Source organism: Ranitomeya imitator, chromosome 8 (genome assembly GCF_032444005.1).
Source record: "Ranitomeya imitator isolate aRanImi1 chromosome 8, aRanImi1.pri, whole genome shotgun sequence".
NCBI lineage: Eukaryota > Metazoa > Chordata > Amphibia > Anura > Dendrobatidae > Ranitomeya > Ranitomeya imitator.
This window is the reverse complement of record NC_091289.1, coordinates 18,944,009-18,971,724: the sequence shown is the minus strand read 5'-3', so window position 1 is coordinate 18,971,724 and position 27,716 is coordinate 18,944,009. Positions and strand designations below refer to the sequence as shown.

The window sequence follows — 27,716 nt, the reverse complement described above, 5'->3', positions numbered from 1 at the left end:
CTCGAATCTCCTACTTAATTTCTCACTTCTAAGCATGTATTGCTCCGGTCATTGTCTAATGGCTCGCCTGCCCTGTAACCTATCTCTGTTATGAGTGTATGCAGTTTGTTAGAAAGAACAACATGAACAGAGACAAAAGGTACCGTCACACTAAACGACGCTGCAGCGATACCGACAACGATCCGGATCGCTGCAGCGTCGCTGTTTGGTCGCTGGAGAGCTGTCACACAGACAGCTCTCCAGCGACCAACGATGCCGGTAACCAGGGTAAACATCGGGTTACTAAGCGCAGGGCCGCGCTTAGTAACCCGATGTTTACCCTGGTTACCATCGTAAAAGTAAAAAAAACAACCACTACATACTTACCTACCGCTGTCTGTCCCCGGCGCTCAGCTTCTCTGCTCTGGCTGTGAGCGCCGGTCAGCCGGAAAGCAGAGCGATGACGTCACCGCTCTGCTTTCCGGACGCTGTGCTCACAGCCAGTACAGGAGGAGTGCAGAGAAGCAGAGCGCCGGGGACAGACAGCGGTAAGTATGTAGTGGTTGTTTTTATTACTTTAACGATGGTAACCAGGGTAAACATCGGGTTACTAAGCGCGGCCCTGCGCTTAGTAACCCGATGTTTACCCTGGTTACCAGCGAAGACATCGCTGAATCGGCGTCACACACGCCGATTCAGCGATGTCAGCGGGAGATCCAGCGACGAAACAAAGTTCTGGACTTTCTTCCCCGACCAGCGACATCACAGCAGGGGCCTGATCGCTGCTGCCTGTCACACTGGACGTTGCAACGTCACGGATCGCTAGCGATATCGTCTAGTGTGACGGTACCTAAAGACTCACCCTCATTTAGAGAAGAGATAAAGACCCGCTCACACTTACTGTGAACTGATAAAGACCCATCACCTCTTACTGTGAAGTAATAAAGATCTGCCCCCATTTCCTGCAGGGAGCTGAAGACTAGCTGCCACTTTCTGTAAAGATAAAGACCTGCACCCACTTCCTGTACAAAGACAAAGAACAGGTCCGACTTTCTAAAGAGTTACAAAGACCTGCCCCCACTTCGTGTACAGGGACAAAAACCCATTTCCACTTCCTGTAGTAGCAAGATAAAGATCTGCCTCATTTTCTGTAGAGAAAGAAAGTCTAATCCCACTTCCTGCAGAGAGACAAAGACCCACCCCCACTTCCTGTAAAGAGACCCGCCCCCACTTTCTGTAGAGCCATAAAGACCTGTTACCACTTCCTGTAAAGAAACAAAGTCTCACTCCACTTCCTGTTGAGACAAAGATCCACCCCCACTTCCTGTAGAGCCCTAAAGGCCCGCCCCAACTTCCTGTAGAGACATAAAAACCACCCCCACTTCCTGTAAAGAGACAAAGTCCCGCCTCTACTTCTTGTTATCCATCTCAGTTTCTAGGGATGGATTAAATTGACAACAGGTAGTGGATATCAAGTGACGAAGAAGTGGCCAGGCACTGGTGGTAAGACATAAGATTTAAATAAAGTGATTTTCCAATTGTCGATTTATCACATTATCTATCAAATGGGATCAAAATCAAATTGTCTAAAAGTTCAGTGACCCTAATAGGTAAACTTATGAAGAATGGTTGAGTTGGAGCTACAATTCAGGTTGTGAGTTGTAAGGGATTTTTAGAATCAGAAGAAACTTTCAATTTAAGTCTATGTGACAGCACTGTGGTTGTAGTTATCTCCACTTCAAGGGGTTTCTACAGAAACCGCTTGGCTTATGCTGAAATGTAAAGGAAACACCCTATGGTGAAGCCAAACCTGGCAGCGTTACGTCTTCCTTATAGGTTGGATTGGTTTCTACATTGACCTCTAGAAGGTCTTAAACCAGCTACCTCTTCTAGTACAGTGTCTGTTTTAATTTCTGTACATCTGAAGACGTTAAGCGAGAAATGTAAAGAGGAACATATTTTAGCCAAGTGACTCATAAATCGAAACTGTAGACATTCTTTTTTGGGTGATGCTTACAAATCTTACAGATCTCGAAAGGTATAAGACAATTTCATAATGAAGTTTCAGTCCTCTGGTGTTCATGGTTGTGATCTTGGCAGAGGCTGAACGTTTTGAATCCTCAACACCTCATTTGTGCATAATTTTATGCCTACAGTCTACAGTGTTATAAAAGCGAAATGTCAGGTCCATATTTTTCTCTGGTTTATTGATTTGGTCTGCCAACAGGGCTGTCACTAGAAATTTCGGGGCCCCATACTGGCAAATTTTTCGGGGGCCCCCTTGAGACTGCGCCCAGGCTCCACCCCAGCTCCGCCTCCACGCTCCACCCCTCGAACTGTCCACAGTCCCACCGCTCTCTCTTGGAGAAACTCCACTTCTCACCTATCACACATTAACAGTTTCCATCACCAGATCACACATATAGCCGGCAGCTTTTGTTTTGGCCAAAAGATTTTTTATGCTGCCACCATAACACGGTAGACACTTTTGGCCGGGCCCTGCTCTACTGTAACCTATTAAATATTGGTTAAAATATGCAATACAATTTAGGTATATTTTTATTTATTTTTCAATTTTTAAAATTACCAATAATATCACATACAAGGAACAAATACCGCTACACCATGTCAAGACCACATATTACCACCACAGTGATTGAATAATATCACATACATGAAACAAATACCACAACACCATGACAAGACACCATATTTCTACCTCATAGTGACCAAATAGCACATATAAGGGACAAATACCACCGCACCATGACCAGACCACATATTACCACCAGTGACTGAATAATATCACATACAAGGAACAAATACAGCAACACCATGACCAGACCACATATTACTACCACAAAGTGACCACATAGCACATATGAGGGACAAATACCACAACACCATGTCCAGACCACATATTACCATCACATAGTGACTGAATACTACAATACTGATCAGTAATAAAAAAAACACAATTCTATCACCATAAGTGCCATTATACAGAGGAGATCTGTACTTAGTATGCAGTGTATGTGTACAGGTAATACATTGATCACTGATGATATTATACACAGGAGCTCTGTATATAATGTATAGGTAACACAGTGATCACTGGTGACATTATACACAGGACCCCTGTATATAGTATACAGTGTCAGTGTGTCACCAACTGACTTTCAACTTTCATCCAGCACAGACCACCGTCATTTCTTCCAGCCAGGACTTGTCTCTGCAGGAAATAACACAGTTATCTCGAGCTCCGCTTGCAGAACACATTACTTAAATTTTTCCCAACTTCTACATTACACCACATGAAGAAAAAAAGGCGACCTAGTATCACTCTACACAGTAACAGGACCACCCCCCATTTAAAGCAGTATACTCAAAAATAAAATAATATGTCACTGCAGTAATAATATCCATTAACTAGCCCTAGGGTAATAATATTCCCCATCCTAGCCCCCGTGTGTCTACTTCCTGGCTCCAGCCATATGTTCTCCCATCCTGCCCTCATGAGTATCCATTCTGCCCCATATGATCTGCTCATCCTGCCCCATATGATCTCCCCATCCTGCCCCATGATCCTGCACGATCTGTCTCCAATCCTGCCCCCAGTGTCTCCAATTATGCCCCCATGTCTTTCATTCTGCCCCGTGTCTCCAATCATGCCCCGTATCTCCATTCTGCCCCCTATGTCTCCAGTACTGCCCCCAGTGTGTCCACAATTCTGCCCCCAGCGTGTCCAGCATCTCTGTCCCCAGCGTGTCCAGCATCTCTGCCCTCAGCCTGTCCAGCATTTCTGCCCCCAGTGTGTCCAGCATTTCTGCCCCCAGTGTGTCCAGCATTTCTGCCCCCAGTGCGTCCAGCATTTCTGCCCCCAGTGCGTCCAGCATTTCTGCCCCCAGTGTGTCCAGCATTTCTGCCCCCTGCTTGTCCAGCATTTCTGCTCCCGTGTGTTGAGAATTCTGCCCCCAGTGTGTCCAGCATTTCTGGCCCGTGTGTCCAGCATTTCTGCCCCCAGCTTGTCCAGCATTCCTGCCCCCGTGTGTCCAGCATTTCTACCCACAGCTTGTCCAACATTCTGCCCTGTGTGTCCAGCATTGCTGCCCCCAGCTTGTCCAGCATTTCTGCCTCCGTGTGTCCAGCATTTCTGCCCCCAGCTTGTCCAGCATTTCTGCCCCCAGCTTGTCCAGCATTTCTGCCCCTAGCTTGTCCAGCATTTCTGCCCCCAGCTTGTCCAGCATTTCTGCCCCTCCAGCATTTCTGCCCCCGTGTGTCCAGCATTTCTGCCCCCAGCTTGTCCAGCATTTCTGCTCCCAGTGTCTCCAGCATTCTGCCCCAAGATCGCCGCTCTCAAAAAAAGAAACAAACAAACAAAAAAAAACCCACGAGTTCTTACTTACCTACCCACGCTCCTGCAGCAGCCGGTGGGCGAACCTTCCTCCCTCCACTCAGGTGAAGCGCGCACTCGTCGGCAGCTGACAATTACGTCAGATGCCGGCGAAGTGCGCGCTGCGGCACACGTCAGCTGCCAGCCTCCGATTGGCTGGTGGCTGTTAACGATTGACGTACGGGCCCGCACCCACACGTCAATAGCCTTACTGCCGCAGCCCTTGTAGGGGGGGCCCGGTGAGCAGATGAGAAGGGGCCCGATGTGGGCCCCCTCTGCCCACCGGGCCCCATACGGCAGTCAGAGCAGTAATGCCCTGATGGCGGCCCTGCTTGCCAATATGATCATGCCTACAAAGTTTGACCAATGACATAGCACAAGGTGGTGATGCTTCCTGGAGGTACCTGATAAGACATAAATCCTTGGTACAGAAACAACACGAGCAGCGTTGACCTGGCCCACAAAAGACTCTTATGATGGGTCTAAGCTGTGCCAATATGGCCCTCCAAGACTCCAAGATCTCAAAGGTCCAGCAGAAAACACTTTTTCATGAATGTTTAAAAAAGTCACTTGTCATTAACAAAGGATGTACGAAGTCTATATACACAGAGAGTGGTCCATTGTAGCACCGAAGTCTGTCACTGATCATAAGGTTCCATACAAAAATATGAAATGGGGTCTTATTTCCCCAGAAGCACATGATGATGATGATTGTGGTTGGTTTGTACATTGTCAGCATCTAATCACACTTCACATCAAACATCGCTTCCCTCATTATCTCCTCACCATGCCAGAACGTATAATAATAAAAAACAGTAGCATAACAGTAAAATTTTACATTCAAGGGATTCTAACTGGGAGACATCACAATTCCCGACTTAATGACTAATCTGAAATAAAATTTCCTGTAGATTATGTAATTATCATCTACTGATCTATGTATTCATCCTTGAATCTACTGATCTTTATCAATCTATATCTACCAATATATTATCTATCTACAGGTGCTTCTCACAACATTAGAATATCATCAAAATATATAGTCATTACAAAAATTTATCTTTATGTTGATGATTATGGCTTACAGCCAATGAAAACCCAAAAGTCATTATCTCAGTAAATTAGAATACTTTATAACACCAGCTTGAAAAATTATTTTAAAATCTGAAATGTTGGCCTCCTGAAATTTTTTTTTTTCAGTAAATGCACTCAATACTTGCTCGGGGCTCCTTTTGCATCAATTACTGCATGAATGCGGCGTGGCATGGAGGCGATCAGCCTGTGGCACTGCTGAGGGGTTATGGAAGCCCAGGTTGCTTTGATAAAAGCCTTCAGCTCATCTGCATTGTTGGGTCTGGTGTCTCTTATCTTCCTCTTGACAATACCCCATAGATTCTCTATTATCTATCCATCTATCATCTATCTACCATCTATCTATCATCTATCTATTATCTATCGATCCTTCTATCTAATATCTATTATATATCTAACCTTCTATCCATCTACTATCTATCTATCTATCTATCTCATATTAGCTATCTATCTATTATCTACTGGTATCTATGTATCCATCCATCCTTGATGTACACATACACCCTATATACAGTACAGTCTCAGGTAATTACCATACTTCGCCCCTCCATCCTTTCCATAGAGAAAGAGGCACCCACCTTGCGCTGAGCCATTAACCCTTCCCCTCCCAAGTGACATGGGCTCGGCCATAGCCTCCCCGCTCCCCACCGCACGCACACACATGACATCATCTCGGCTTTTTATGCCTCCACTCCATAATCAGTTACACTCAGGAAATTATACAGCAATTATTGCGAGTCAGAAATAGCTCCAATGTGTAATATTGTAAACCTAGGTAATTGAAACAGTAGAGGCAGTAATCCCTGTAACACCACTGTGAGTATACAGCTTTAGCTCTTTCTTTTCTTCTTGTTACATGTTGTCTGGGGTTGATGTATAAAACCCGGCAGACAGGATCTTACCGGGCACATTACATACCTTTATTAATTTAGTAACCGGAGGAGGAAAAAAGAATAGAAAAAAAAACGTACTGGATATACTCTGCAGACCTTCTCTATTCTTTCTCGCCCTACTGATATATAACCGTATGTAACATACAGAAATAAGATATAGCCAAGGAGGCCGGGGAATGTGATGGGTCAGGAGGATGAAATAAAAGGATAAAAAAGCGAAACAACTTAATATAGTGTAGAAAAGCAAGCGAGCGATCTGCGGTGCCCCACACCTACATAACATCTGAGTAAAGACCTTCAGTCACTCTTTCCATTTTCACCATGCAATTACTCCTACTGTTAAACAAATTGTCCTTAAGGTACAGTAGCAAACACCGGGTTTATTTTCTGTAAAAACACAACCGGTCTCAAGCATTACAAAACCGCGACTCCAATTTTTCCTTTTTTTTTTTCCCTCTCTCCTTCTGCGCTTGTACCGCACTCGAGGTGAACATAAGCTCTCAGTTTGATCCCTCTCTCACCATTGTGCAAAAGAAGCTTTAAATCTTCAGCATTTAAGTGCAGGAGAACATCAAAAAAAAAAAAAAATCAAGAACGCAGACACAACAACAGTAAAGCGGGCCAGCAGCTTACTAAAGATTATCAACCTGAAGACGGCCTGTAAAAGATTTTATAAAGCACTGATTTCCCATAAGAACTAAACATTTTCTATTCTGTTTTTTTTTTTACGCTGCTACATTAATTCAGCTGCCACAAAAAAAGGAGAAAAAAAAACAGGTTTAACTAGAAGTGTCTGTTAGATCAGTCATATGGTAACACACACAATTATTGACATTTTCTCACTGATGTTTACAAAGCAAAGACAAAACAAATAAAAAATAATATAAATATATGAATATAAAAAAATATACATATAAATATAATATATAAGTATATGAGTGCATTAAATAAATATATTAAATAAGCATACCAATATATGAATATAAATAAATATATACATATATTAGTATATTAAATATATTAATATAAATATATAACATATAATATATAAATATCTAAGTATATTAAGTAAATAAATATATAAAATAAATATATTAAGTGAAATAATATATAAAAATAAAATATATAAATATATAAGCATATTAAATATATATATATATACACATATATATGCATTTATATTATATATATATATATATATATATATATACACAAAACATATATACAGAAATATATATTTTAACATTAAATGTATATATTTTTATCATATATATATAAATCTATGTTATTGATATTTTGAATATTTTAAAAAATATATATATTTAAGGGATTTTAAAAAGTAAACAAAAAACAACACAACCTTTATTATTACTCCATTCATCTACCAAGTTTTAAAATTTTAAAGTCAAGCCCCCACCTGCACCGCCCCCAAACCCCCCCCCCCAGGCAAAAAAAAAAAAAAATATGAAATTTGGGAAAGAAAATGAAAAATCATTATAAAAAATGTATTTTTTTTTTAAAGACATTTGGGAAAAAAAAATCTAAAATAAAAATTACCGTACGTTTTTTAAGAAAAAAAAAATCTAATATAGCAAAGTAATTTAAAAAAGAAAAAATGTTACATTTTAGAAAAAAAATTATAATAAAACTGTTCAAATAAAAAAAAAAATTCGGAAAAAAAAGTTTTTTTTCCCCTAAATAATTAAAAATAAATAACTAAATGGGTTGGGTTGACTTTAAGCACATGATATTCAGTCAGTGACCATGATGGGCAGGCTTTCAAATAGGTTAAAGTTCAAGTAGCCTTTCCCTATGTCATAAGGCAGTGTTGAAAATTTTAGATTTTTTTTTCAATTTTTTTATATTTTTATTAAGCCCTAGATTCACATGATGCTTACGCTTGGCTCCCATGGACCTAAGTGAGCTAACCCAGTAATGTTACTACACAGCCTGACGCTACAGCATGGAGGCTGGGGATTTAACCTCTCTCACTGTGCTGTAGTCCTGAGGCAATGACAATCAGTATCACGAGGAAATCAGGACCCCCACTTCCCCCCTCCACCACCACCACCACTACTAGCAGCCAACCAAACCCACCCTGGTGAAGAAAAGGCAAAAAAAGTTACAGAAAAAGTAAAGTTTTGATGCTTCTTTGAAGACTTACTGAGTTCCTTTAAGAAGATTGCTGTCTCCTTGCAGTATAAGTTGTGTTCTGGCTTTGGTTGCAGGGAAGGGGGGCGGTTGCAGAATAGTGAGAAGAAGAAAAAAAAAATTGAATAAACAGGAAGAGCTGAGCAGCTCAATCTCACTTTAAAGTGAAAACTCAGTGGAACATTGCCCTTTGTAGGCAACGACAGGGGACGCGCCTGTTAACAGTAGCAATGCAGCAATGTCTGCGCCTGATACATGACAAAGTAACCACAAGAATTCCTACAGTGATTCTACCCACAAAAAAAACAACAAAAAAAACGTTGGAACTTGCAGGTAATTCATAAGTCGTGGCCGCCGCCACCGAAAACTCTTATTACTGTAACAGATTTGACTTCTCTTTCTTTCTGACCACAAGTCCCATCTGTAGGCACATACCAAACTAATTACATCGGCGGACTGGACCAACAAACAATAAAATACACTTTTTAACCCCCCCTTCCTTCTAGACAGCTAAATGAGCTCATTGTACAATAATAAAAAAAAGTCTGTACCCCCCCCCCCCATCCTCCTCCTTTCCCTCCTGTTATGTGATGAAATACACACTACATACTGGGATCTGATGAATACTAGCACTCATATCTTCCACCATGCTGCTTAAAATCATCTCTGTGATGAGATGTCATTGCCGTTTTTAACCTCCGCTGTTCCAGGTTTGGAAATCATACTTATATCTAGCCATTATGGGAATAAAAGTACCAATATGCCTCGGAAGGCATTAGTAAGACCAGTTGGCACCTGTCGTTGTAAAGAAGCTGTAGGTAGTCTAAAGTATGGTGGTATTAAGTGTCGCTTGTCATAAATACTGTATTTTTTTACTGGGTGTAAAAGCAGCTGTTCTCCTGAATCCAGAGATGTTTTTCTTTTATTCCTCTCCGTTCCTGAGGTATGGCCCTTTCTTCCCAATATATCAATCTAGACTTGTTAGCCAAGTGTCACGCGGTGACTATCACGGTGTGACTCGAACCAACGGATGGTTGGTCAGCTAACGGCACAATACACATACAATGGGGATGGTATAGGTGAGAGGAAGGCCCTAACCGTAGGGAATGGTCACCACCTGAGCCTGACCCTGCACTCCTCTAATGCCCTATGTGGGTCCTTCCCCCCCGCCACCGTCAGGATACCTCGTCCCTAACTGTCACCTAACTCTGCCCTGGCTAGTGCAGTGTCCGGTGACGGGCACTAGCCACACCACTGCAGATAATAAACACAGGGGCAAGTGACAGACACCAAAAAGACAAGGTAACAAAAATTTCACAATTAGCTTTCTCTGCTGCAAAACACCGCACAGCAGAAGAAAGGCACTAGATCAGCGAACTCAGCAGAAGCACCACTGCACCCAGAGAACTCCTTACTCCAGCTTGGTCACTGTAGATTGCTCTAACACCGACAGCCAGCTGATGCATCAGGTAACCTTTTAAAGGATGGTGGGAGTGGTCACCGCCCAAATCAGCTGACCAAGCAGCAATGCAATTACACCAGCTTGCCAGCGGGGAAAAACTGACATTAACTCCAGATAGGCCAAAAGGAAAAAAAGGCTTAAATCCATGGAACTAGATCTGCCACAAATCCAAAAAATGGATTGTGACACTACCCCACTATCAATGAGGGGCTTCTGGACCTTCAAGACTGGACCTCACCAGAAAACGACATACGGTGAGGACGCCTCGATCCACCAGAGTTCACCTCGCCAGTCACCTGACCCTCAAGTTTATGGCAAACGCAGTCTGATGGAAGTGACAAAACATTGTAGGCTCTGGAGTCGCCACAAATCTCCAGAGCGCCGACCTGGGCAATGTGTTGTGTACGTGCATTACTGGGGGTAACTCCAGCTGGAAAGTCCCTGGGCTGAGAATGGCCGATACCCGATATGGCCCGATCACCCTAGAACTCCAAGTCCCAGTAGCACCCTTCCACCTGATGTTTTTGGCGGATACCCACATGTACTCGTTCACACACCGGTCCGGACCTGAACGTTTGTTGCCACAAGATGGTGAACACTTTGAGGAACAGACAACAGAGGCGTCTCCCTGTCTCACCACACTCACACTATGCACAGAGGGAACTACCACCCTCCCCTGACCCCTCCTCCTAAGAGGACTCCAACACTCAGCGTTAGCTTTTGGTGAGGGTTGAGTCTTGCCTCCTCTCCCTGGCAGCACCTCTGCTGCCCCCACCGGAGAAGAAGGGGTAGGTTGTAGAAGGATGGCAGAGATCGTAGCTCCCGGGCAGCAGTCCTTACACAACTGGTCCCAGCTGACTACTTCCTTGCACCACCAATCTATGACCGGGTTGTGTTTTTTCAACTAAGGGAGGCCTAAAATGATGGGACTTGGCATACCCTCCAAGACGTAGTAAGACAGGTACTCTTCATGATGAGTCCCTATATGCACGTGTATATCATCTATGACTTGGGTCACCATCCCCTGGCTGAGTGGGACTGAGTCAATGGCCTGAACACTTAGAGGTATCGCTAGCGTCCTACCCACCAAGCCATGGATTTGAACAAAGCGAGAATCCACCAAATTGATTCCTGCTCCACTGTCCACCAGCAGCCAGTCTCAGTTACCTTGCCAACCACCACCTCAACAGGTAAGGTACACTGAGAAGAGAAAATGGAGGAAATATTCACAACCTGGTAGCCTCGCTCCACACGACCAAGAGGACGCGGCTTATGTGATGGTGATGATACTTTGGCGCGAGCTGGGCACAAACCGATGAAATGACCAGTCTGTCCTCAATAAAAACATGACCCCACACCACGGCGAACTGCAAGCAATCCTGTTTGAGACAAAATTCATCCCATCTGCAAGGGTTTGTCTATCTGCACCACTGTGTCCTCCTCCCTAACTAAGACAACAGGGGGCAGATTTGGTGCATGCATCTATCCACCTGGATAGCAAGCGACATGGCAGCTTCCAATGACCTGGGAGCAGTGTACTGCACCTTAGTATCCTGCAGCCTAGGTAAAACCCTGACAAAAATGGCTCCTAAGGGCAGGGTAATTCCACTGCATGTCAGTGGCCCACCTCCTAAACTCTGAGCTGTACTCCTCAGCCGGCCGGCCCCCCTGCTTGATTTTGCGGAGACGAGACTCAGCCTGGGAGACGCCATCAGGATCCCCATACACCAGTGCCGATGCCGCAAAAAACTTGTCCACCGACAGTAAAGATGATGAACCGGTCGACAGGGACAAGGCCCAGGATTGGGGATCACCCTTGAGAAGGGAGACTATAATCCCCACACACTGTTCCTCACTCCCTGATGAATGAGGGCGGAGCCTGAAATATAATGTACAGGCCTCCTGAAAAACAATAAACTTATCTCTCCCTCCAGAGAAATGGTCAGGGAGAGATATTTTGGGTTCCGGTTGAGCCTGCAACTGAGCTAAGGCCCAAATCCCGGTCAACTGCTGAAACTGCTGAGTCACCTGACCCTGCAGCTCCTTAAGCTCATCAGTGATGGTTTGGATCAGTTGGGCAAAGGCCTGCAATTGAGCCATGGCTTACTGGGAAAAATGTGATGGTCGGTGTTAATGTCACGCGGTGGTTATCACGGTGTGACTCGAACCAACGGATGGTTGGTCAGCTAACGGCACAATACACATACAATGGGGATGGTATAGGTGAGAGGAAGGCCCTACCTGTAAAGAATGGGGAATGGTCACACCTGAGCTCAAACCTAAGCCTGACCCTGCAGTCCCCTAAAGCCCTATGTGGGTCCTTCCCCTGCCGCCACCAGGATACCTCATCCGTAACTGTCACCTAACTCTGCCCTGGCTAGTGAAATGGCCAGTGACGGGCACTAGCCGCACAACTGCAGATAATAAAAACAGGGGGAAGTGACAGACACCAAAGGGACAAAATAACAAAAAATTCACACTTCCCTTTCTCTGCTGCAAAGCACTGCACAGCAGCAGAAAGGCACTAGATCAGCGAACTCAGCAGAAGCACCACTGCAACCAGAGAGAGAGTTCCTTACTCCAGCTTGGTCACTGCAGATTGCTCTAACACCGACAGCCAGCTGATGCATCAGGTGACCTTTAAAAAGGATGGTGGGAGTGGTCACCGCCCAAATCAGCTGACCAAGCAGCAATGCAATTACACCAGCTTGCCAGCGGGGAAAAACTGACATTAACTCCAGATAGGCCAAAAGGAAAAAAAGGCTTAAATCCATGGAACCAGATCTGCCACAAATCCAAAAAATGGATTGTGACACTACCCCACTATCAATGAGGGGCTTCTGGACCTTCAAGACTGGACCTCACCAGAAAACGACATACGGTGAGGACGCCTCGATCCACCAGAGTTCACCTCGCCAGTCACCTGACCCTCAAGTTTATGGCAAACGCAGTCTGATGGAAGTGACAAAACATTGTAGGCTCTGGAGTCGCCACAAATCTCCAGAGCGCCGACCTGGGGAATGTGTTGTGTACGTGCATTACTGGGGGTAACTCCAGCTGGAAAGTCCCTGGGCTGAGAATGGCCGACACCCGATATGGCCCGATCACCCTAGAACTCCAAGTCCCAGTAGCACCCTTCCACCTGATGTTTTTGGCGGTTACCCACATGTACTCGTTCACACACCGGTCCGGACCTGAACGACCTGACCCAGCAGCAATGCAATTACACCAGCTTGTCATCGGGGGAAAAACTGATATTAACCCCCGATAAGCCAAAAGGAAAGAAGGTTTAACTCCATGAAACCAGATTTGCCACAAATCAAAAAAATGGATCGTGACACCAAGTGGGTGTAGTCATTAAACCACCCACTTGTCTAAAAAACACTTGATTTAAATACAAGAAAAAAGGCTATATCTCAGAAACCAAGAGAAAAACATTGCCGGCTTCAGGAGAACAGCAGCTTTTACAATAGGTTAAAAAAAACACATTTACAGCAAAAGGATGGATGTCATTGCCATCATGAAGTTGGAAAGTGCAAGAGTCCAAGGGTTGGAGATAATAAAGGGTAATACAACTATTTTTTTTTTTTTCCGAAGAAACAGCGCCACACATGTCTATAGGCTCTGTCTGGAATTGCAGCTGAAACAAGACTGGAATATCAGACATTGCCTTTGGACAAGAGTGGTGTTATTTCATGAAAAACATGTTTTAAAAGACACCCTGCCTGTTTTAAACAATCATTGATAATACCCATAAAATAATTTTGAGACAATTTTTCTTACAACTCTGCATTGTGCTGTTCCTCTTATTTTTATCCCTCTGGACATATATGAATAGATTGACAATTGGGTGTTACCACTCCTCTCGTCAAAGGGGAATGTCCCTACAGTCTGACACCATCAGCAATGAATAAGTAATGTAAGAGTGCGCAGGGACTACACCCCCCCACCGGCTACAAACCCAAACTGGCTATACCTCCCAGGTGTCAAGTTTTTTTCCCCTAAAAAAATTTCCAGGGGAATAACAGGGGAACAGCACAACTCAGAGTTCTAAGAAAAGAAAGACCCTATTGACTGCTATGGATTCTGTATGTGGTGCCTTAGGCGCCCATTGGACAGATTGGACCTGTATTCACAGTTACTTTTTTTGTTTAATATCTCAGTATGAGTATTTCACTAAACAACAAAACAAACCTGACTTTCCGACTCAGAAGCCTAATTATCGTAGCCCGTAATGGTGCCCATATGCTGCCACAATGCAGATCTTGAAAGAATAGAACATGAGCAAAAAAAAACTAAAACTCTGACACTTTCTTGGGTTTTTTGCATCACAAAATAAAATAATATATACAGTATATGTATATACACTGCTCAAAAAATAAAGGGAACACTTAAACAACAGAATATAACTCCAAGTAAATCAAACTTCTGTGAAATCAAACTGTCCACTTAGGAAGCAACACTGTTTGACAATCAATTTCACATGCTGTTGTGCAAATGGAACAGACAACAGATAGAAATGATTGGCAATTATCAAGACACCCTCAATAAAGGAGTGGTTCTGCAAATGGGGACCACAGAGCACATCTCTGTACCAATGCTTTCTGGCTGATGTTTTGGTCACTTTTGAATGTTGGTTGTGCTTTCACACTCATGGTAGCATGAGACGGGCTCTACAACCCACACAAGTGGCTCAGGTAGTGCAGCTCATCCAGGATGGGACATCAATGCGAGCTGTGGCAAGGTTTGCGGTGTCTCTCAGCGTAATGTCCAGAGGCTGGAGGTGCTACCAGGAGACAGGCCAGTACACCAGGAGACGTGGAGGGGGCCGTAGGAGGGCAACAACCCAGCAGCAGGACTGCTACCTCAGCCTTTGTGCAAGGAGGAACAGGGGGAGCACTGCCAGAGCCCTGCAAAATGGCCTCTAGCAGGCCACAAATGTGCATGTGTCTGCACAAACGGTTAGAAGCCGACTCCATGAGGATAGTCTGAGTGCCCGATGTCCACAGATGGGGGTTGTGCTCACAGACCAACACTGTGCAGGACGCTTGGCATTTGCCACAGAACACCAGGATTGGCAAATTTGCCACTGGTGCCCTGTGCTCTTCACAGATGAAAGGAGGTTCACACTGAGCTCATGTGACAGACATGACAGAGTCTGGAGATGCCGTGGAGAGCGATCTGCTGCCTGCAACATCCTTCAGCATGACCGGTTTGGCAGTGGGTCAGTAATGGTGTGGGGTGCCGCACAGCCCTCCATGTGCTCGCCAGAGGTAGCCTGACTGCCATTAGGTACCGAGATGACATCCTCAGACCCCTTGTGAGACCATATGCTGGTGCGGTTGGCCCTGGGTTCCTCCTAATGCAGGACAATGCCAGACCTCATGTGGCTGGAGTGTGTCAGCAGTTCCTGCAAGATGAAGGCATTGAAGCTATGGACTGGCCCGCCCGTTCCCTAGACGTGAATTCGACTGAGCACATCTGGGACATCATGTCTCGGTCCATCCACCAACGTCACGTTGCACCACAGACTGTCCAGGAGTTGGCAGATGCTTTAGTCTAGGTCTGGGAGGAGATTCCTCAGGAAACCATTCGCCGCCTCATCAGGAGCATGCCTAGGTGTTGTAGAGAGGTCATACAGGGACGTGGACTTCCACTGAATTTGGATCAACCTGTAACTTCATTTTTCACTTTGAGCATCATTCCAACTCCAGACCTCCATTGGATATTAGTTGTGATTTGCGTTGATAATTGTTATGTTTTATTGTTCTCCACACATTCCAATATGTAATGAATAAAGATTTACAACTGGAATATTTCACTCAGTGATATCTAGGATGTGGAATTTTGGTGTTCCCTCGATTTTATTTTTTGAGCAGTATATATATATATATATATATATATATATATATATATATATTTACATATATATACTAGATGGTGGCCCGATTCTAACGCATCGGGTATTCTAGAATATGTATGTCCACGTAGTATATTGCACAGCCCAAGTAGTATATTGCCCAGCCACGTAGTACATTGCCCAGCCCAAGCAGTATATTGCCCAGCCACATAGTACATTGCCCAGCCCGTGTAGCATATTGCCCAGCCCGCGTAGTATATTGCACAGCCCACGTAGTATATAGCAATGTGGGCATCATATCCCTGTTAAAAAAAAGAATTAAAATAAAAAATAGTTATATACTCACCTTCCGTTGGTCCCTGGATCCAGGAAGCGTTTACCGACGCTCCTCGCGCGCTTCGGTGTCAAGAGTGAATTGCGGTCTCGCGAGATGATGATGTAGCGGTCTTGCGAGACCGCTACATCATCATCTCGCGAGATCGCAATGCATGTGCAGCGCACCAGAGTCCTGGTTCGTTGCAGTAATGTTATTCTTCCACCAGGGGGAGTGATGTTACGTCTGAGGGCAATGAAAGAGATCTTCTGTCCAGGTATCACAGCCACACTTCACACTCCAGTCCACCAGGGGGAGCGAAGGGTTCTATCTACTGGGCCACTCCTCACACAGGGTAAAACTGGTGGGTTGGGTAGGAAGTTAGTCAGTTTCGGAGGAGAGTTCCTGGTTGGCGACCGACGAGGAAAGGTCTCCAGGTCGAGCTGGCTGGAGTGATCTCCAGTCAGATCCAGATTACGGTCTGAGGAGGGAGAAGGACACGGAGCTGCACCTGCAACCCATGTGGCAGCATCCTAAGAAAGGATACGAAATGAATTGTGCTGTAGTGAGTGAGAAAAGAAGTCATAGCAACAGGAGTGAAACATTAGTGGGAGACCAGCTAGATGCAGGCTGCCTCCATCTGAAGCACAGATCTGGTAGCCAGAACACCGAGGGAGTAAAGAGCTCTATGCCGTTACTTCAGAGACTGGCAGGACAGTTACTTCTATGTTAGCTGCCCGACCTTTAATACCTAAGAAGACACGGTGGCAACTTGTGGGGGCCGGGGCGTCTGTAGGGTCCTTGTAAAAAGCCTCAGACCATCGGTCATACGGGTTTGTTCTATCCGACTATGGGGAACAGTGAAAGGAGTAACAACAGTGAGGACCCTATTGGAGCTTATGCAAGTAGGGACCTACTGAGTTACTGTGCGCTAGGGGAAGGCTACTGAATTCCTCCTGGATAATGGGACTCTGGATTTGCCTTCAGACCGGCCAGACTGCCTACCCTGTGGTCCTTACCCTGGACTGTGGATGCCGAAGCCTTGAGTAAAAGTAAAGAGACTGCACCCTTGTGTCCTCATTATTCACTGCGCCTTGCACCATCCACCATCTACACTCTGGGTAGCCCTGGGGGCACACTTCACCTGTGGGAAGGTATACCATCTAGCTGCCATAACATCCCCCCAGCGGACCCCTAAGCAGTGTCGGTCACCCTGACCGAATACCACAGGTGGCGTCACGAACATTATCCTATAAACATTCATCCTTTTATTGGACGCCCCTCAAAGGGCCATGGACCGGGTCAAGCCACCGTGACATCCCCACCGACTACAGAAGAAGGGCCCGGATCCGAGTACCCCATTGCCCTAACATGGGGGCGATTCACATGGACCGGTCACCGGAGCGTCGCGAGGAGCGGGAAAGGCGCCAGAAGGTGAGTATATGATGATTTTTTACTTTTTTAATTATTTTTAAAATTAGATCTTTTTACTATTGATGCTGCATAGGCAGCATCAATAGTAAAAAAGTTGGTCACACAGGGTTAATAGCAGCGTTAATGGAGTGCGTTACACCGCGGCATAACGCGGTCCATTAGCGCTGCCATTAACCCTGTGTGAGCACTGACTGGAGGGGAGTATGGAGCGAGCACTGACTGTGGGGAGGAAGGAGCGGCCATGTTGCCGCCGGACTGTGCCCATCGCTGATTGGTCGTGGCAACGGTCGTGGGCGGTTTGCCACGACCAATCAGCGACTTGTATTTCCATGACAGACAGAGGCCGCGACCAATAAATATCTGTGACAGACAGACAGAAAGACAGACGGAAGTGACCCTTAGACAATTATATAGTAGATATATATATATATATATATATATATATATATATGTATATATGTATGTATGTAGCATGGCTAAAGGTTGGATAGTCGACGGGAGGCATGTATCACAGAGAAGGCTTGTCGCTGTGATGTGACCCGGAGTGTTTTCTGTAATGCACATAAAGCAATAAGGAATTGTGTAGTATATTTGGGTCCGGGTTACGGGTAGCTATGAGAGATGGGAGGGTCTGGCTACCCATATACCTCACCCCTTGTTAAGGGGCATAACCGTGCCTATCTATGTTTGTTTCAGGACCTGTGGTGATGTCAGAACCACATGTCTAATCATGTGATGGGTTACTGGGTGTGGTTACACCTATGTAAAGAGGTGTGTGTAGCACATGGAGTGAGTGTGTTTGGGAGTCTGCAAGAGTGGACAGACTTCCATGTGTCCTGGCTGGACACTGCAGAGTGGCCTGTGTGTTGGACGGTTCCAAGTGGGGACAGACGTCCTGTAGGCACACAGGCTGTGCCATGTCCAGTACGTAGGCTCTCCAGCCTAAATATGGTCTCTGTGTGCTGTTCAGGATGTCTGTCCCCACTTGGAACCGTCCAACACACAGGCCACTCTGCAGTGTCCAGCCAGGACACATGGAAGTCTGTCCACCCTGACAGACTCCCAAACACACTCACTCCATGTGCTACACACACCTCTTTACATAGGTGTAACCACACCCAGGAACCCATCACATGATTAGACATGTGGTTCTGACATCACCACAGGTCCTGAAACAAACATAGATAGGCACGGTTATGCCCCTTACCCAGGGGTGAGGTATATGGGTAGCCAGACCCTCCCATCTCTCATAGCTACCCGTAACCCGGACCCAAATATACTACACAATTCCTTATTGCTTTATGTGCATTACAGAAAACACTCCGGGTCACATCACAGCGACAAGCCTTCTCTGTGATACATACCTCCCGTCGACTATCCAACCATTAGCCATGCTACAATATATATATATATATATATATATATATATATATATATATATATATATATATATACACACACACTGTATATGTATAAAGGTGTCACAAAACAACATCAAACACCACTGTCGAGATTGGATATAGTAAAAATCTAACGCATCGGGTATTCTAGAATATGCATGTCCCCGTAGTATATGGACAATGATGATTCCAGAATTCGCGGCAGACTGTGCCCGTCGCTGATTGGTCGAGGCAACCTTTATGACATCATCGTCACCATGGCAACCATTATGACATCTACGTCGGTACTGTGCCCATTGCTGATCGGTCGAGGCGAATTCGCGGCAGACTGTGCCTGTCGCTGATTGGTCGAGGCAACCTTTATGACATCATCGTCGCCATGCTGTGCCCGTGCTGTGCCCTGGCGGCCTCGACCAATCAGAGATGCGGGATTTCCAGGACAGACAGACAGACAGACAAACAGAAAAACCCTTAGACAATTATATATATAGATATCTATATATATAATTGTCTAAGGGTTTTTCTGTCTGTCTGTCTGTCTTTTTGTCTGTCTGTCTGTCCTGGAAATCCCGGCTCTCTGATTGGTCGAGGCCGCCAGGCCTCGACCAATCAGAGACCTGCACAGCATCGACGTAGAAATCCCACGTCTCTGATTGGTCGAGGCCGGCAGGCCTCGACCAATCAGCAACGGGCACAGCGACGATGATGTCATATAGGACGTAGACATCCCGCGTCTGATTGGTCGAGGCCGCCAGGCCTCGACCAATCAGCAACGGACACAGCGACGATGATGTCATAATGGTTGCCATGGCGACGATGATGTCATGAAGGTCGCCTCGACCAATCAGCGACAGGCACAGTCAGCCGCGAATTCTGGAATCATCATTGTCCATATACTACGGGGACATGCATATTCTAGAATACCCGATGCGTTAGAATCGGGCCACAATCTAGTATATATATATATACACACTGTATATGTATAAAGGTGTCACAAAACAACATCAAACACCACTGTCGAGATTGGATATTGTAAAAAAAAGCGAGACTCTGGGGGAATATGATGAGAAACCCCCCAACCCCAAAAAAGTTGGGAGAAGACATTAGCTGTGAATCTCAGCACTTTCCCCTATGCGTGTGGAATAAATATAAAACACTAGGCGTTAAGGGCTCGCAACTGTGTTTTACAAAACTTTGCAATCTGCTTTTTTTTTTTTTATTTTAGAATTTACATTACTTGTTATTTGCCTTTTTTGTAGTCTTTATTTGTTTTCCAATTTTTCTTTTTTTGTTCAGTTTTTGTTTGTTTATTTTGTTCTTTATTTATTGTATCACAATAATGCAGATACATCTGAAGTTGCTGGTGTCTTTTAACATTTTTCTGCACCTAAAATTAAGCCCTCGCCGAGGTATCTAAATGACTATTACTTTCATCCGTGATGAGTTTTCTGACTCTGAAGAGGTTAAATTATTCATAATTCACAAGGAGCCCATCTAGCTATGACTACAGATAAATTGGCTCTTCTTAATCATCGGAGTTCTGTCTGCTGTTATGTGGGTGACATATCGCAGATATTTAGAATAAACACATTTCTAACACTGTATCCGGGCGTGCGGAGAGGGTAAACAGTCTGGAAGCCATATTTAATTTATGCACAATGGTGGGGGGATCATTCTATTCCGTGTAGGAATGTGGGGGATAGTAGTGCCTGTCAATGGGAACTAACCGCTTTGGAAGCAGTCAGTGGATGTTTACATAGGTCCTTTTTTTTCAACATGGAAGGGATTTTTTTTCTTTTTTTTACAAGAATTCATCTTCTTTTGATCTTACATTCAAAGCAACAGAAGCTTGATAGACATGTAAGTCTTAAAGCAAATCCAGACGCTGTAGATAAACCCACAGCGTATGACACGCGGGAGCATCTAAAGCTTATAAAAATGACTCGAGCAGCATGTCGCCTGAGTATTACAATAGTAGAAATCAAGAGACATATTAGGTAGAACTGATCAGCCACAAAAAAAGGCAGATTGTACAAACAGATGACTGGTGTAGGGGGGGGGGGGGGGAATCTATTTCGCAGAGACGACTGCTTATTTCCAAAAGTACAATGAATTTTATCCCAATAGCCAGAGGCGGTATACAGGGCAGATGATATATAGGCGATTTTCACAGACAAGAAAAAAAAACTGCATATATATCGTATATACTTGAGTATAAGCCGACCCGAGTATAAGCCGACCCCCCTAATTTTGCCACAAAAAACTGGGAAAACTTAATGACTCGAGTATAAGCCTAGGGTGGGAAATGCAGCAGCTACTGGTAAATTTCAAAAATAAAAATAGATACCAATAAAAGTAAAATTAATTGAGACATCAGTAGGTTAAGTGTTTTTGAATATCCATATTGAATCAGGAGCCCCATATAATGCTCCATAAAGTTTATGATGGCCCCACAAGATGCTCCATACAAAATACGCCCTATAAGATGCTCCATGCAGTTCATGATGGCCCCAAAAGATGCTCAGTATACAAATGTGCCACATGTAATGCTCCATACAGTTCATTATGGCCCCATAAGATGCTCCATATAACAATGTGCCACATACAGTATAATGCTCCATACAGTTCATTATGGCCCTATAGATGCTCCATATACAAATATGCCCCATATAATGCTCCATACAGTTCATTATGGCCCCATAAGATGCTCCATATAACAATGTGCCCCATATAATGCTCCATGCAGTTCATTATGGCCCCATAGAAGCTCCATATAACAATGTGCCACATATAATGCTGCTGCTGCAATGAGAAAAAAAGGACATACTCACCTCTCGTCGCTGCTCCTCAGCGTTCCGTCTCTCCGCACTTACTGTTCAGGCAGAGGGCGGCGCGCACCCTCTGACCTGAACAGTCAGTGCAGAGGACGCGCAGACGACTGAGCGGCGCCGACGCTGGAACGAGAGACAGGTGAATATGAAATCCTCACCTGCTCCCGGCACGGTCCCTGCTTTTCCCGGGCAGATGGTCTCTGGGAGCGGCAGCTTCTTCCTCTGTCAGCGGTCACTGGTACCGCTGATTACAGGAATGAATATGTGGCTTGTTCACTATCATCATTAGGAAAAGCCAGGTGATGCAAACTTCCAAACTTTATTAAAACCCAGTCTCCTCTAACCTTGTGTCAAAAAATGGCAGCCATGGGTTCTTCTAAGCAGCTGACTAGAACTCTGACAATTAAAATGGCGGAGGCCCACAAAGCGGTAGAAAGCTATAAGAAGATAGCAAAGTGTTTTCAAGTTGCTCTTTCCTCAGTTCGAAATGTAATTAAGAAATGGCAGTTAACAGGAAAAGTGGAGGTCAATATAAGGTATGGAAAACCAACAATTTTAGTGAAAGCTGCTCGTAGGATTGCTGGAGAGCAAATCAGAATCCCCGCTTGACTGCAAAAGACCTTCAGAAAGATTTAGAAGACTCTGGAGTTATGGTGCATTGTTCTGATGTTCCGAGACACCTGCACAAATATGGCCTTAAAGGGAACCTGTCACCTCCCTCAGGCGTTTGTAACTAAAAGAGCCACCTTGTGCAGCACAAATGCTGCATTCTGACAAGGTGGCTCTTTTAGTTATGATGCTTGCACACGCTGAAATAAACATTTATAAAATGTGCCCCCTCATACCTTGAAATGTTCCCGGAGGCGGGTCTTTCCCTCCTAATCAGACACAGCACAGCCGTCACTCCGGACCTGTGCTCGCCGGGTGCCGCCTCTTCTTGCTTCATTATCGTCCCCGGCGCCTGCGCATTAATTTTTTTTTTACGGGCGTGCGCAGTGGCGTTGCCCCTCGTACTTACAGCGCAGGCGCCAGAAACGATAATGCAGCAAGAGGAGGTGGCGCCCGGCACGCACAGGTCCGGAGTGACGGCTGTGCTGCGTCTGATTAGGAGGGAAAGACCCGCCTCCGGGAACATTTCAGGGAGCCACCTTGTCAGAATGCAGCATTTGTGCTGCACAAAGTGGCTCTTTTAGTTACAAACGCCTTAGGGGGTGACAGGTTCCCTTTAATGGAAGAGTCATCAGAAGAAAACTTCTCCTGCATCCTCACTGTAAAATTAAGCATCTGAAGTATGCAAAGAACAACTAAACAAGCCTGATGCATTTTGGAAACAAGTGCTGTGGACCGATGAAGTTAAAACAGAACTCCTTGGCCACAATGATCAAAGGTACATTTGTGTTTGCCCCCTTCCTGAGTTCCTATTCTTTTGCATGTTTGTCACACTTACATTTTTACAATCACCAAACAAATTTAAATATTAGACAAGGATAACACAAGTAAACAAAAAATGTAGTGTTCAAACGAAGGTCTTTATTAATAAAAGAAATCCAAACTTACAGGGTACTATGAGGAAAAGTGATTGTCCCCCCCCCCCCATCTTTGGGAAGCTAAGTTCAAATTAAAATTCCCTAGCCACAACCAGGCTTGATTACTGCCACATCTGTTCATAAGCAAGAAATCACTCAAAAGGGACCTGCCTGACAAAGTTAAGTAGACTAAAAGTTCCTCAAATCTAGACATAATGCAGCGATGCACAGAAATTCTGGAACAAATGAGAAACAAAGTAATTGAGATCTATCAGTCTAGGAAAGGTTATAAAGCAATTTCTAAAGCTCTGGTACTCCAACAAACCACAGTAAGAGCCATTATCCACAAATGGTGTAAAAATAAAACAGTAGTGAACCTTCCTAGGTGTGGCCGACTGACCAAAGTTACCGCAAGAGCACAGCGACGACTCATCCAAGAGGTCACAAAAGACTCCATGACAGCATCCAAAGAACTGCAGGCCTCACTTGCTACAGCTAAGGTCAGTGTTCATGACAAGAAAGAGACAGGGCAAAAATGGCCTGCATGGCAGAGTTCCAAGACTAAAACCACTGCTGAGCAATAACAACTTAAAGGCTTGTCTCAGTTTTGCAAGAAAACATCTTGATGATCACCAAGACTTTTGAGAGAATACTCTTTAGACTGACTAGATAAAAGTTAAACTTTTCAGAATGTATATGTCCCATTACATCTGGCTTAGAAGTAACCCAGCATTTAAAAAGGAACATCATACCAACAGTACCATAGATACCAACTGGAAGACTTGCTGTGGTAGATGGAACCATGCATTCTGCTGGCTACCAAAAAACCCTGAAGAAAAATGACCGGTCATCTGTTTGTTACCCTAAGCTGAAGCGCACTTGTGTTATGCAGCAGGACAATGATCCCAAGCACACCAGCAAGTCCACCTCTGAAAGGCTTAAAAAAAAAATAAAATAAAGACTTTGGAATGGCCTAATCAAAGTCCTGACCTTAATCCGATTCAAAAGGCGGTTCATGCTCGGAAACCCTCCAATGTGGCTGAATTCCAACAATTCTGCTAAGATGAGTGGGCCAAAATTCCTCCAGAGCGTTGTAAAAGACACTTTGCCAGTTATCACAAATGCTTGATTAAATTTGCTGCTACTAAGGATGGCCCAACCAGTTATTAGGTTTCGCCCTTCCACTGGCTCACCGGGATTAAAACCAGCTGCGACTTTCAGGGCCGCTTACCCCCACCGGTGGTACGCACAGGGAGGCGGAAACAGCAAGCTTAGGAAGCCGACAGTCCTTTGAAGGACAAGGCCAGGTGACAAGAGGGTCACAACCTGGCTTCTCTGAACATATCCATGGAGCCAGGTGACCAGTGGTTCCCAATCCTGGCTTTCCCAAATGTAATTATGAGGCTCGGGTGACTGGTGGGTCCAAATCTTGGCTTCCCCAAACGTATTCTTGGGTTCAGTGATGGTCATTGGAGCAGATTTGTATTGTTTCATTCAGGGACATGGTCATCTAAGCTGGCATCCTATAGAATATTAATTCTGTGTCACTCATGATGGAGGCATGATCTGGCAGATATCCTGTAGCATGGTCCTGGCTATTGTGTTGTAAAGAATCTCTGGTTCTTTGGGTCTCTGGATCTTTTGGATGTCTTGGAAAAAAGGCATATCCCTTTTCATAGTTCACAACTGTTCTTCAAGCCATCATTCACAAGTCAAGGAGAAGGGGTAACCAGGTTAACCTGCATTGTTTATTTACAGTTTATACTTCAATGTTTGCAAGTCAACAAACTGCATGGCCTGGTATAATGAGAAAACAACAAATCAGCAAACATCACTGTTCAGTGAATCTGCATCCCTGTTTTACAAAGATAACAGTACTATAAATTGTAGGAGCTGATATAAGAGGTAAATAAGAACTATTCATCAATTTGCAAATATCAATTCAACCTACAAGAAGAGACAACATAAAGATAACAGACTATGCCTCCTGGCTTACTGAAAATAGATGTCTGGATAATTAAGATTAAATGCTGTGTCATCAAAGAGCGCAATCACTTTTTCACACAAGGTCCTGTAGGTTTTAATTTATTTTTACCTTAAAAATAAAGACCTTCATTTAAAAACTGCATTTTGTGTTTACTTGTGTTAGCTTTGTCTAATATTTAAATTTGTTTGGTGAGCTGAAACATTTAAGTGTGACAAACATGCAAAAGAATAGGAAATCCAGAAGGGGCAAACACTTTTTTAACACAACTTTATGTGTGGAAAAAATGGGCACAAAATTTCATTAACCCCTTTCTGACATCGGACGTACTATCCCGTCCATGTGGGGTGGGCCCCTATGACCATGGACGGGATAGTACGTCCAGCGCGATCGGCGGCGCTCACGGGGGGAGCGCCGACGATCGCGGCCGGGTGTCAGCTGCCTATCGCAGCTGACATCCGGCACTATGTGCCAGGAGCGGTCACGGACCGCCCCCGGCACATTAATCCCTGGCACACCGCGATCAAAGATGATCGCGATGTGCAGGCGGTGCAGGGAAGCACCGCGCAGGGAGGGGGCTCCCTGCGGGCTTCCCTGAGCCCCCCGCAGCATCGCGTTGCTGCGAGGGTCTTACCTCCCTCCCTCCCTGCTCGAGCCCCGGATCCAAGATGGCCGCGGATCCGGGTCCTGCAGGGAGGGAGGTGGCTTCACAGAGCCTGCTCAGAGCAGGCACTGTGAAGGCTGCAGCGCTGCATGTCAGATCAGTGATCTGACAGAGTGCTGTGCAAACTGTCAGATCACTGATCTGTGATGTACCCCCCTGGGACAAAGTAAAAAAAGTAAAAAAAAAAATTTTCAAATGTGTAAAAAAAAATAAAAAAAAATATTCCAAAATAATGAAAAAAAAAAAAATATTATTCCCATAAATACATTTCTTTATCTAAATAAAAAAAACAAACAATAAAAGTACACATATTTAGTATCGCCGCGTCCGTAACGGCCCGACCTATAAAACTGGGCCACTAGTTAACCCCTTCAGTAAACACCGTAGGGAAAAAAAAAACGAGGCAAAAAACAACGCTTTATTATCATACCGCCGAACAAAAAGTGGAATAACACGCGATCAAAAAGACAGATATAAATAACCATGGTACCGCTGAAAACGTCATCTTGTCCCGCAAAAAACGAGCCGCCATATAGCATCATCAGCAAAAAAATAAAAAAGTTATAGTCCTGAGAATAAAGCGATGCCAAAATAATTATTTTTTCTATAAAATAGTTTTTATCGTATAAAAGCGCCAAAACATAAAAAAATGATATAAATGAGGTGTCGCTGTAATCGTACTGACCCGAAGAATAAAACTGCTTTATCAATTTTACCAAACGCGGAACGGTATAAACGCCTCCCCCAAAAGAAATTCATGAATAGCTGGTTTTTGGTCATTCTGCCTCACAAAAATCGGAATAAAAAGCGATCAAAAAATGTCACGTGCCCGAAAATGTTACCAATAAAAACGTCAACTCGTCCTGCAAAAAACAAGACCTCACATGACTCTGTGGACCAAAATATAGAAAAATTATAGCTCTCAAAATGTGGTAACGCAAAAAATATTTTTTGCAATAAAAAGCGTCTTTCAGTGTGTGACGGCTGCCAATCATAAAAATCCGCTAAAAAACCCGCTATAAAAGTAAATCAAACCCCCCTTCATCACCCCCTTAGTTAGGGAAAAATTAAAAAAATGTATTTATTTCCATTTTCCCATTAGGGCTAGGGTTAGAGTTAGGGCTAGGGTTAGGGCTAGGGTTAGGGCTAGAGTTAGGGTTAGGGCTAGGGTTAGGGCTAGGGTTAGGGTTAGGGCTAGGGTTAGGGCTAGGGTGTTGTGAATTCTGTGGCTGAATTCACTCCTGTGGTCACAAGTGGTACTGCAGCTTCTGGGCTTCCTCCCTCAGGTGTTCTGGTGAGCTCGTTGGCTGCCTTGTTATTTAACTCCACCTGATTCTGTCTTCCTTGCTCCTTGTCAATGTTCCAGTGTTGGATCTGAGCTTCTGGATCTTTCCTGTGGCCTGCTGCTCTGCTTAGATAAGTGCTTCTTTGCTTTTTTTGCTGTTTTTTCTGTCCAGCTTGTCTATTCATTTTTGCTGGAAGCTCTGAGAAGCAAGGGGTGTACCGCCGTGCCGTTAGTTCGGCACGGTGGGTCTTTTTGCCCCCTTTGCGTGGTTTTTTGCTTTAGGGTTTTTTGTAGACTGCAAAGTTCTCTTTGCTATCCTCGCTCTATCTAGAATATCGGGCCTCACTTTGCTGAATCTATTTCATCCCTACGTTTTGTCTTTTCATCTTGCTAACAGTCATTATATGTGGGGGGCTGCCTTTTCCTTTGGGGTATTTCTCTGAGGCAAG

The 27,716-nt window shown here is 44.5% G+C and overlaps 1 protein-coding gene across 17 annotated transcripts in view; it reads right to left on the bottom strand.

The window, feature by feature from the left end:
• Nucleotides 1-27,716, bottom strand: part of FOXP1 (forkhead box P1) — a 704,299-nt gene that overhangs the window by 192,701 nt on the left and 483,882 nt on the right. Inside the window, exon 1 of one of the 17 annotated variants that reach the window (XM_069736495.1) lies at nucleotides 8,522-8,677. The exons of 15 other annotated variants lie outside the window; for them this stretch is intronic. The gene's annotated coding sequence lies outside the window, so the exon portion shown is untranslated. Of the gene's footprint in view, nucleotides 1-8,521; nucleotides 8,678-27,716 lie in introns of those variants that run through there. One more of the 17 variants, XM_069736501.1, reaches the window with a different exon arrangement.